Below are 13,021 nucleotides of genomic sequence, written 5' to 3' on the forward strand. Positions count from 1 at the left end.
TTATCTACAGTGCACTCAAACGCTACTTCTGCGGTGTCTTGCTTTTTTGTGTTCACATTCTTCTCTCGCTTTCATATATAGTTTTAAGTACGTACCTTTTCACGGACTTACTAAAGCACCGTCATCTGCCGCAACCTACTCGGTTTCTCCGCCTCCCTGCACGAGTTGCACTGCGCGTGTGCATCATTTTCACGCAGGCGTACATTTTACGACCCTCTGTACTGTGGATGTACCTTACATGATTGCTCGTATTACTTCAAGAAGGCATTCCGGTCAAAAATAGACACACGGGTGTCAACAGCTACGGGAAAACAGTCTAGTCAGCGAAGCAACAGGGCCAGCCATGGATCATGTTAGTCAAATATTCCACAGGGATTCCGAAGACTGCATTTGCATCCAAATTGTATCTTATTCCGGCAAGCAATGGATAACTGCCATGCAGATGTTAATCTGAATTTAAAAACCAACAGCTAAAATTCAAATATTCACCCAGGATCGCTAAGATGCAATAGGAGGCAGCACTCCGCGTTTGCCAGTATCATGCAAAATACAACAATTCGATTCCACTAGTTCCGACGTCACATTGCTATGGAACCACATGTAACTGGAGTTTTAAAAATAATTTAAAATTGACATGTAACCCACTCACTGTTGCCCCGTGTACAAAGAATATAGTAAATCTACTCTCCTAATGAATGGGAAGGACGACAGTGAGATCTACCAATACATGACTTAAGACTGACTTCCGCTTAAAAGATTTACACCGACTACCACATACTCGCGTTCACATGCAGCCTGTAACTTCGTAAATAATAAAAATTAATTTATTATATATATATATATATATATATATATATATATATATATATATATATATATATATACACACACATACAGTGGTGTGAAAAACTATTCGCCCCCTTCCTGATTTCTTATTCTTTTGCATGTTTGTCACACAAAATGTTTCTGATCATCAAACACATTTAACCATTAGTCAAATATAACACAAGTAAACATAAAATGCAGTTTTTAAATGATGGTTTTTATTATTTAGGGAGAGAAAATCCAAACCTACATGGCCCTGTGTGAAAAAGTAATTGCCCCTTGTTCAAAAATAACCTAACTGTGGTTTATCACACCTGAGTTCAATTTCCGTAGCCACCCCAGGCCTGATTACTGCCACACCTGTTTCAATCAAGAAATCACTTAAATAGGAGCTGCCTGACACAGAGAAGTAGACCAAAAGCACCTCAAAAGCTAGACACCATACCAAGATCCAAAGAAATTCAGGAACAAATGAGAACAGAAGTAATTGAGATCTATCAGTCTGGTAAAGGTTATAAAGCCATTTCTAAAGCTTTGGGATTCCAGCGAACCACAGTGAGAGCCATTATCCACAAATGGCAAAAACATGAAACAGTGGTGAACCTTCCCAGGAGTGGCCGCCGACCAAAATTACCCCAAGGCGCAGAGATGACTCATCCGAGAGGTCACAAAAGACCCCAGGACAACGTCTAAAGAACTGCAGGCCTCACTTGCCTCAATTAAGGTCAGTGTTCACGACTCCACCATAAGAAAAAGACTGGGCAAAAACGGCCTGCATGGCAGATTTCCAAGACACAAACCACTGTTAAGCAAAAAGAACATTAGGGCTCGTCTCAATTTTGCTAAGAAACATCAATGATTGCCAAGACTTTTGGGAAAATACCTTGTGGACTGATGAGACAAAAGTTGAACTTTTTGGAAGGCAAATGTCCGTTACATCTGGCGTAAAAGGAACACAGCATTTCAGAAAAGAACATCATACCAACAGTAAAATATGGTGCTGGTAGTGTGATGGTCTGGGGTTGTTTTGCTGCTTCAGGACCTGGAAGGCTTGCTGTGATAGATGGAACCATGAAATCTACTGTCTACCAAAAAATCCTGAAGGAGAATGTCCGGCCATCTGTTCGTCAACTCAAGCTGAAGCGATCTTGGGTGCTGCAACAGGACAATGACCCAAAACACACCAGCAAATCCACCTCTGAATGGCTGAAGAAAAACAAAATGAAGACTTTGGAGTGGCCTAGTCAAAGTCCTGACCTGAATCCAATGGAGATGCTATGGCATGACCTTAAAAAGGCACTTCATGCTAGAAAACCCTCAAATAAAGCTGAATTACAACAATTCTGCAAAGATGAGTGGGCCGAAATTCCTCCAGAGCTGTAAAGACTCATTGCAAGTTATCGCAAACGCTTGATTGCAGTTATTGCTGCTAAGGGTGGCCCAACCAGTTATTAGGTTCAGGGGTCAATTACTTTTTCACACAGGGCATGTAGGTTTGGATTTTTTTTCTCCATAAATAATAAAAACCATCATTTAAAAACTGCATTTTGTGTTTACTTGTGTTATATTTGACTAATGGTTAAATGTGTTTGATGAACAGAAACATTTTGTGTGACAAACATGCAAAAGAATAAGAAATCAGGAAGGGGGCAAATAGTTTTTCACACAAATGTATATATAAAATCTCCTCCTAGTGGAGGCACGATAGTGCAGTGGGTTAGGAGACCTGGGTTCGCTTCCCAGGTCCTCCCTGCGTGGAGTTTGCATGTTCTCCCCGTGTCTGCGTGGGTTTCCTCCGAGTGCTCCGGTTTCCTCACACAGTCCAAAGACATGCAGGTTAGGTGGATTGGCGATTCTAAATTGTCCCTAGTGTGTGTGTGTGTGTGTGTGCCATGCGCCCTGTGTTGGCTGGGATTGGCTCCAGCAGACCCCCGTGACCCTATAGTTAGGACATAGCGGGTTGGATGATGTATGGATGGAGTGAAACAGAGGAACTTTGCTTTTCTGCCTTGTGTAATAAGTATATAAGTTTAATATGTCACTGTGCTCTGTACAAAAAATATTTTATAAATCTACTCACATGCACAGAGCCAGATTTAGCACACAGGGGCTCATCATTTAGAACTGCTAGGCAAGCATTAGAAGACAACTGTGAAATGAGCATTGTACTGTTTCTGTGTGTCAGAGTCAGCATGAAGCTATATCTTCTCTTTGCCTTGTTTGGAATGGCATGATTTACCTAAGTGGGAGCCTGCACATGAAAAAAAGAGTATAAAGCCTTGGAACATTGCCCGGCCCACCTTTGAAGCCGACGGCCAGATGGGAGATAACGTCATCCAATCCGGAAAATACTTCCAACGCAGCGATGAAAATGGCAGACTCTACACGAGGTGTCATCATGGCTTCCTTCATCTGTTATGCTGCGTAAACCGTCATTAAAGAAAGCTAAGTTATTTCTCCTATGTGATTTCTTATCATTAAGGGAGGGGTATTGCCTTTTAATATCATATCTATATAGTTTTGGGCTATGTAACATGCCGCAATTACGAAAGAACTCATTCCAACCAGGGAGCTAGCGTCCCCCTGCTGGATTCACCTTGCAATGTGGAATTCACGTACTCATCTGTGACTGAATGAAGACTGATTGACTGAACTATTCCTGTCTTCCTCAGGGGTTACTTCCACACCTGCATGGGAAATATTGAGTGTTTTCCAAAACCCAGTCTGAACTGGACATTTTATAAGTTAGTATAAAGTACTTCTTTATAAACCTTGGCTCTGAAATCTATTAGCATCAACCAAATGTAATTGACTGACAATACTTTCGTTAAGTGTAATAAAGTTGTGAATAGTAATCTTTAGTAAGCATAACACCATCACTTGATATTCACATGTTGTTTAGTAAGGCACATAGCAACATTTCCATCCGTAAAAAGAAACCATACTGGGACGAGAGAGCAAAGAGAATTAAGGGCCTGAATATACCAAAGATACAGACCACCGTTACTCAAACCGCTGCTATAAACCAATGATTTCACTTACCTTCTACATTTGGTATTTTTCAGGTCAGTTATTTTTTTCACAATCATGCTATGTCTTAATTTTGCCACAAGAAATTGTGTTCTTAAGTAAAGCATTTGTTTATTCATTTAAGAAAATATTGTGCCAAATTCTTGGGATGGTCTGACTGTGAACACAAAAGCCAGATAGAACTAAATGGTCTGCCAGCGTGATAAAGATGTTATTAGGTTCACATGCTTTATGATGTTGTGCCTACTGCTTTTGAAGAGCTTGTGGATTCCACCCCTCCAGAGCTAGAGGTGTCCCAATCAAGAGAAGTCCAGCTTAATCACTCTCTACAAACAGTTAACTTCCTTAGCGTTAGACCCGAGCATCAGTTGGGCCATAAAAACAATGCTAAAAGCATCAGTCCCGGGCGCCACTCGGTAACTGCATAGACACGTCTCGCATAAGCATTAGACCCGAGGATTACGCTGGCTATAAAAGTGCCAAACATTGCTTGGGAAACGATATAGAGATGTCTTGCATAAGTGACAGGCCGAGTGTTACCTGAGCAATGGTGCAGGCACGTCTCCTCCTAGCCTTGTAATGGTGTCTCGTAAGAAACGCTTTTCAGCAGCCCAGATGTTGCCCTCTCTTGACAGTGATGACGAAGTGAATCTGTTCTTAGGCAGCGGACCTGAAATGGACAGTGAAACCAAAAGTGACCCTCGCGTCAATCACACATGTACAGAAGAAAATCGACACGAAATCACGCTAGTACTGTCCCGACTGTGACTCTGGATTCTGTATTTCACTGTGCTTCAAGATATACCACACAAACTAGCATTATTATTATTATTTGTATTGTTATTATACTTTCTACACTTCTGACTTTGTACTTCTAGTGTTTTGAGCATTTTACAGTAGAAATATGAGATTTAATAAACTTGTCATTTTTTCAAGCCAAAACATGCAATGCTAAGGAGGCTAATGCTGACAAAAGGGGGCAAGAGTGGCGTCACTTTTAGATTATTTCAAAAGGGAGCCCATCACGTAGCACTATACACTGCATAGTACACTTATTCTTTTATTTTAATAGTTTTGTGGTTTCATCTTACAGTACGTATCTTGTTTTAATAGTTTAGTACTGTCACAGTTTCTTTATTTTATTTACATTATATATTCAACTGCTTGACACAAATATCTCTAACAAGCCAATCACATGGCAGCATTTTGTCATGTAGACGTTGTCAAGATGACCTGCTGAAGTTCAAACCGAGCATCAGAATGATGAAGAAAGGTGATTGAAGTGACTCTGAATGTGGCATGGATGTTAGGAGCAGACAGTCTGAGTATTTCAGAAAATGCTGACCTACTGGGATTTTCATGCACAATCATCTCAAGAGTTTACAGAGAATGGTCCAACAAAGGGAAATTATCCAGTGAGCGGCAGTTCTCTGGGTGAAAATGCCATGTTGATATCCAGAGGTCAGAGGAGAATGGCCAGACTGGTTTCAAGCTGATAGAAAGACAACAGTAACTCAAATAAACACACATTACAACCGAGGTATGCAGAAGAGCAGCTCTGACTGCACAACACGTCAGACCTTCAAACAGATGGGCTACAGCAGTAGGAGACCACACCGAGTGCCACTTCTGTCAGGTCAGAACAGGCAACTGAAACTACAGTTCACACAGGCTCACCAACATTGGACAATAGAAGACTGAAAAAACATTACCTGGTATGAGGAGTCTCAGTTTCTGCTGCGACATTCAGATGGTAGTTTCAGAATTTGGTGGCGACAACATGAAAGTATGGATCCTTCCTGCCTCAATGGTTCAGGCTGGTGGTGGTGGTGTAATGGTGTTGGGGTTATTTTCTTGCCTCACTTTGTGCCCATCAGTACCAATTGAGCATTGCCTGCCTGAGTATTTTTGCTGACCATGTCCATCCCTTTATGACCGCAGTGTACTCGTGTTCTGATGGCTACTTCCAGCAGGATAAACGCACCATGTCACAAAGCTCAGATCATCTCAAACAGGCTTGTTGAACATGAAAATGAATTCCCTATATTCAAATGGCCTCCACAGTCATCAGATCTCAATCCAATAGACCTCCTTTGGGATGTGAGATTTGCATCATGGATGTGCAGCTGACAGATCTGCAGCAACTGCATGATGCTATCATGTCAATATGGACCAAAGTCTCTGAGGAACATTTTCAGCATCTTGTTGAATCTATGCCATGAAGGATTACAGCAGTTCTAAAGGTAAAAGGGGGTCCCAACCTGGTACTACAAGGTGTACCTATAATAAAGTGGCCAGTGAGTATATATGTATTTGGTTGTGAACTTTTCTGCCCTGTCTCTTTTAAATTAAACCTAGGAGATCTGGGCCACTTTAATGGCCTCACCCAGGGAAAAAAAGCATAGCAAAAGTTATTTATTTGCATTTTCTGGTTCCTTGGCACTATAACATGAATAAAATATCAATTTAGTTTTCACTCACTACAAATATTTTTAATTTTTAGTGTCTACCAAATTGTAACGATATCAGTTAATGGTAAAAGTGTATTTTAAACCCCCTTTATAAATTTAACAATTTATACTGAAAAAAATCGTTTATTGAACATTAGGCACCGTATGCAACCAACAAAATTGACATCCAAAATGAAACGCTTCTTCATAGAACAAACATCTCGTTGTGGATGTGACAGCACAACAGTGTTTATATGTATACACTAAGTACAACACTCACTCCATCGAGGCTGGTTTGATTATTCAGCTCATTTTTGGCGGTATGCTACAAAGCACTGCTGGTTTCCATCCAGACACAGAAAAACGGAGCACTTCTCACATTTCCATCTGGACACACCGGTCGGACAAAATTTGCACCGCCCTCGTTGGTCAGAGTGAGTTGGCCAGTGTGCACAGTTGTCATAACGCACGTCGGGTGTTGGTTGCGATGTTCTCACAGTGAGGCGTTTTGGTAGAGGGTCAGGAGGTGAGCACGGTGAAGACCTTGCCGCTTTGGATTTCGGCTTGTTTACTTGCTTCAAACTGTGAGCAACTGCCAAGCGAAACCTTTTGAGAGGCATTGGTTTCTCTTTCAGAAGACCACAGTCCCTCTTGTACAGGTAGATTAGCCAGGAATTTGAGATGGACAGGTCAAGGATGTACCCAAACAAGGGAAAATACCATCGCCTTGACTTTGCTGGGGTTTTGTATAAATGTATCAGCATGTCAGAAAGATCAATGCCTCCCATGTGCTCACTGTAGGCTGTAATGAGCAAGGGGCATGGAACCGTAACCTTTTCTTTGGTTTCCCTGCTCCATCGTCTTACAGATGAAAATGGCTCAAGCCCATGAGCGTTACTCAAGAACGTGACACACCTGTCGTCAAACCATTTCACTGCGATCATCTCGTCCAAAGACCTGTAATCATAAACTCCACGTCCTTTCTTCATCAGTTCCTTATCTGTTATCAAAGGAGCTCGACCAGTGCGGTTTGGTCAAACAGTGCCGGTGTACTTGATGCCCAGATTTGTTGACAGGGTCTGGAACAAGTTGAAACTGGGGAAGTAGGTATCACAGAACACACAAATGTGTGGATGTGCTATGGTTTTGCACAATGTTGTCACCAGTTTGGCTCCCAGCAGTAGCTTCTGCTCCTCTGCACTTAGGTCAATGTTGAAAAAGGTTGATGCCCCTTGATAGAGCAGTAGATCATGAACAATGGCAGAGGAACTATCCTGGCAGAACAATTTGAAGCCCCATTTGTCTGGTTTGTTTGCAACATACTGCCTTAGTGTACCTGCCCTTGTTCCTTTATAGGCAACCATTACTTCATTCACGCACTGCTTGTAGGTGGCAGGAATCAAGAGACACTGCTTACGAAGCATCTCAAACAGAGGACGGATCTTGTAGAATTTGTCGAAGCTGTCATGGCGCTGCTGATTATCCTTGAAATGAACGAACCGGCAAAGCATTTTAAATCTTTTCAGTGGCATGGTATCCGCTATCAAGTTGTAGCGTGAACTGTGGTGCCAGTAATCCTCTGTGGCCGGGAATCTAAACACACCCATAATCCGTACGATAGCCAAGAACTCCTCCATCTCTTCAGGGCTAGTCCTGATCGGATCTTCCAGTTCCTGGGCAGAATACAGATTGGAGTGGTGAGCAATGAGTTCAATCATCTGGTCAGTGAAAAGCATTTTGAAGTACTGGTAGGGTGTCTTTACAGCATCTCTGGGTTCAAAGCTCACATCGCACATCTCAATATCCTCCAGCTTCCAGATTCTCCTAAAGGGGCGGCTTGGTGCCTCGTCTGCCACTCCACAGGAAATAGGCTTTAGGGGTTTTTCCGCAGTCTTCCTCTTTTTAGAAGGTGGTTCGTGTGCAGATGTGAAATCCGAGGCCTCATCCTCATCTGTAGATTGATCTTCAGTTACACCTGTTGTTGGGGGTATGTAGTCGGAATCCACTTCCAGATCATCATCACTCAGATATTCTGCGTCTGACTCATCCGGATTATCTGGTATCAGAGCAAAAAGTATTGCGTGGCCTTGCAGCATTAAATGATTTAGTGTCCATCTTTTGAGAGACAAAAGTAGGAAAAAGAAACGTCACTCTGCTATAACAAAAGCATCCAAAGTATGCCAGTATTGAGCTAGTCAAGGTTTTGACTTTGAAAACAACTCAAAACCATTCAAACTACGATAACATATTCATTGCAGTGGCAACTATTTAGTGACGTAACAACACATTCATTGTACTGACTGCAGCATATGATCAGAAAACATCATATTCTACATGAATAGTTAAAAATTAGAAAAACTAGTGGGCTCTGCCCCCTGCTCGCTTCGCTCGACAACCCCATGCTGGGCACTATGTGCTAGCCTCTTCACGGCTCTGCCGCTCGCGTATGGTGAAGTGGATGTACAATTTAAACAGATTGTTACTCTCATGGGAATTGTTACATATGCATAATAGATTTAACTATTTTACATTACAACGAGTAATTAACCATAGTATAAAATAGTCAGTCAATCAGTCATCATCCAACGAACTACATCCTAACACAGGGTCATGAGGGTCTGCTGGAGCCAATTCCTGCCAGCACAGGGCGCAAGGCAAAAAAAAACCAGGCAGGACGGCAGCCCACTGCAGGGCAGTAAAAAATAGTAAAACATAATAAATTGAAAGAAAATTAGGTTTCACGTTGCGTTAGAGGTATTCATTGTGTTACACGTTTTTGTTCTGTTTGGCTTTGAACACGCAAATACTTTTTAAACTTACACTTTTACTGTAAAACTTCAGTAAAAACAATATTTGGAATTAACTTTTGTCAATTTCGCATTGAATTTCGATTCCGTATATGGACTTTCATCGTGACAACGCAACGTACAACTGCCTGCGAGTGAATATCGTTTCTTTCCCTCTAATAAATAAACCAACTTTTTCTAATATTTGTCCCTGTGATTTGTTAATTGTCATAGCAAACGCTATTCTAACAGGAAACTGTTAACGTTTTTATACAAATGGAATATCAAGATCTCCTTTGGTGTCTAATGTTATCCCGTGAAGATGTACTACACTACCTTTCTTGTTGCCTGTTAAAATTTGACATGTCAGAATTGTTCGACCAATTTTGAATACAACTAATCTTGTCCTGTTGCATAGCCCATCACTCGGACATAAATTATGCAATAACATTACGATACATCCTTTTTTCAACAGTAATTCGGCCAGTGGAAGACGGGATGGTGTTAACAGTTGTAGATATTCTTCGAGATATTGTAAATTGATGTTTTCATCTTCTGTACACTCACTACCAACTGTTTCAGCAAAGTCTACTGTATTGATACGCATTTAACCAATTTGCCGTGTAACTGATCAACAGTTTTCATGTTAATTCGTTTCACTTCATTGTTTCTCGCTGCTAGGATTGCCCATGTACTCATTTCTTCTGTTGATAACGCTTCGGGATGAAATTCTTCAATAAGATTTGGACATAATATGTCTTCTTTTATTGGAGACGTAAAGTGAGGGAAATGTAAAAATGTATAAGAGCTGAGAGCACAGTGTCTGACAAAAGCATTCACACGAATGAGAGGTGAGAGGACCGTGGGCGTGGTTGAATATGGTTGACAGGAGGGCGGGACTTGAAAAAATCTCTTGCCAATAGTCTCGTCTCATCTCAAGATTTCCTTTTATAATAGAGAGATTAGTCAGTCAGTCAGTCATTGTCTAACCCACTAAGTCCTGAACAGGGTTGCTGGGGTCTTCTGGAGCCTATCTCAGCTAGCATAGGGTGCAAGGCAGGAACAAACCCTGGACAGGGTGCCAGTCCATCACAGGGCAAACACACACACACACACACACTTGGGCCAATTTAGGATTGTCAATTCACTAAACCTAAAGGTCTTTGGACTGTGGGAGGAAACCCACACAGACACAGGAAGAACATGTTGATTCCATGCATGGAGGACCTGGGACACGAATCCTGGTTTCTTTACTGTGAGGCTGAGTTGCTACCACTCCACTACTGTGCTTCCCATTAGAAAAATTACTGTTAGCGTATATTTTTATTATTAAGTGACATCTCAACCATTTGGTAAAGCATGTTTTAATAAATGCTTACAAGTTCATTACACTTGTTTGTTGTGTTAAGAGTGGCATTCCACAGGGGTCAGTGCTAGGGCCACTGCTATTTTTAATATATATAAATGATTTAGATAGGAATATAAGTAACAAGCTGGTTAAGTTTGCAGATGATACCAAGACAGGTGGATTAGCAGATAATTTGGAATCCGTCATATCATTACAGAAGGACTTGGACAGCACACAGGCTTGGGCAGATTTGTGGCAGATGAAATTTAATGTCAGTAAATGTAAAGTATTACACATAGGAAGTAAAAATATTAGGTTTGAATACACAATGGGCGGTCAGAAAATCGAGAGTACACCTTATGAGAAGGATTTAGGAGTCATAGTGGACTCTAAGCTATCAACCTCCAGACAGTGTTCAGAAGCCATTAAGAAGGCTAACATTATGTCAGGATATATAGCGCCTTGATGTGTGGAGTACAAGTCACAGGAGGTTCTGCTCACACACTGGTGAGGCCTCATCTTGAGTCCTGTGTGCAGTTTTGGTCTCCAGGCTACAAAAAGGACATAGCAGCGCTAGAAAAGTTCCAGAGAAGAGCGACTAGGCTGATTCCAGGTCTACAGGGGTTGAATTATGAGGAAAGATTAACAGAGCTGAGCCTTTACAGTTTAAGCAAAAGAAGATTAAGAGGTTACATGATTGAAGTGTTTAAAATCATGAAGGGAATTAGTACAGTGGATCGAGACTTGTATTTTAAAATGAGCTCATCAAGAACACGGGGACATAGTTGGAAACTTGTTAAGGGTAAATTTCGCACAAACATTAGGAAGTTTTTCTTTACACAAAGAACAATAGACACTTGGAATAAGCTACCAAGTAGTGTGGTAGACAGTAAGACGTTAGGGACTTTCAAAACTCGACTATTTCATGCTAGTTAGTTAAATAATTGTGTCCAGTAAACCCTCTGATGCCACGCAATTCAGAAAAAAATAAACTCTCCTTTGAAAATGTTCTGAAAATAATCACACCTGTCAGCAGCGATTTTGAAGTGTCTGTTCAGATGCTGCCTGAAAAGGATCTTTTCTTGAACTCACAGTGCCACCTAATGACTGTTTTGTGCAGAACACACTTGAACTAAGTGGAGGAAATGATCCAAACAGGGAGTGTTAAATACAGCTCACGTTTCATTTAGATCTTGGGACCCAAAATAAGCTCGACCAAAAGGCTGCACAGATCATTTCACAGACCTTGTGGATTTCTCCACTCCGGAGCTAGAGGTGTCCCAATCAATAGAAGTCCAGCTTAGTCATTCTTTGCAAAACAGCTAATACCAACAAAAGGAGTGGTGGCAGCCCTTTCAGATTTTTTTTTGAATGGACTATACACTGCACAGTACATTTACAGGTGCATCTCAATAAAATCTTTGAAAAGTTCATTTATTTCAGTAATTCAATTCAAAAAGTGAAACTGATGTGTGGTATAGATTCTTTACACACAGAGTGATATATTTAAAGTGTTTATTTCTTTTCATTTTGCTGATTATGGCTTAAATGTAATGAAAAATCTAAATTTAGTATCTTAGAAAATTAGAAAATTACACAAGACCAATAATAATAAAAAAAAATGTATACAGAAATGTTGACCTACTGAAAAGTCTCTCCATGTATGTACTCAATACTTTGTCGGGCCTCCTTCTGCATGAATTACTGCATCAATGCGGTGTGGCATGGAGGTGATCAGCCTGTGACACTGCTGAGGTGTTATGGAAGACCAGGATGCTTTGATCGTGGCCTTCAGCTTGTCTGCATTGTTGGCTATGGTGTGGTGTCTCTCATCATCCTCTAGATAGATTCTCTATGCGGTTTAAGTCAGGCGAGTTTGCTGGCCAGTCAAGCACAGTGATACCATGGTCATTAAACCAGGTATTGGCACTTTCGGCAGTGGTGTGGGCAGGTGCCAAGTCCTGCTGGAAAATGAAATCAGCATCTCCATAAAGCTTGTCAGCAGAGGGAAGCATGAAGTGCTCTAAACTTTCCTGGTAGATGGCTGTGCTGACTTGGGACTTGATAAAACACAGTGGACCAACACCAGCAGATGACATGGCTCCCTAAATCACCACTGACTGTGGAAACTTCACACTGGACCTCAGGCAACTTGGATTCTATGCATCTCCACTCTTCCTCCAGACTCTGGGACCTTGATTTCCAAATGAAATGCAAAATTTACTTTCATCTGAAAACAGGACTTTGGACCACTGAGCAACAGTCCGATCCATTTTCTCCTCAGCCCAGGTAAGACACTTCTGACGTGGTCTCTGGTTCAGGAGTGGCTGGACACAAGGAATGCTGTGACAGTTGTAGCCCACGTCTCAGATACGTCTGTACGTGGTGGCTCTTGAAGCACTGACTCCAGCCGCAGTCCACTCCTTGGGAATCTCCCCCAAATTCTTGAATGGGCTGTGCTTCACAATCCTCTCAAGGCTGCAGTTATCCCTGTTGCCTGTGCACCTTTGTCTGCTCTCACAGTTATTCTTTCCATTAATATGTTTGGATACAGCACTCTGTGAACAGCCGGCTTCTTTAGC

At 41.5% G+C, this 13,021-nt stretch overlaps 1 protein-coding gene across 7 annotated transcripts in view; it reads right to left on the reverse strand.

The window, feature by feature from the left end:
* LOC120533211 (zinc finger protein 124-like) overlaps positions 1-4,557 on the reverse strand; it is a 31,147-nt gene extending 26,590 nt beyond the window's left edge. For 6 of the 7 annotated variants that reach the window (XM_039759982.1, XM_039759983.1, XM_039759985.1 and 3 more), the window contains exon 1: positions 96-190. The gene's annotated coding sequence lies outside the window, so the exon portion shown is untranslated. Of the gene's footprint in view, positions 1-95; positions 191-4,395 lie in introns of those variants that run through there. The other variant, XM_039759986.1, reaches the window with a different exon arrangement.
* Positions 4,558-13,021: the final 8,464 nt, after the last annotated feature.

Source organism: Polypterus senegalus, chromosome 8, assembly GCF_016835505.1.
Source record: "Polypterus senegalus isolate Bchr_013 chromosome 8, ASM1683550v1, whole genome shotgun sequence".
NCBI classification, from domain to species: domain Eukaryota; kingdom Metazoa; phylum Chordata; class Cladistia; order Polypteriformes; family Polypteridae; genus Polypterus; species Polypterus senegalus.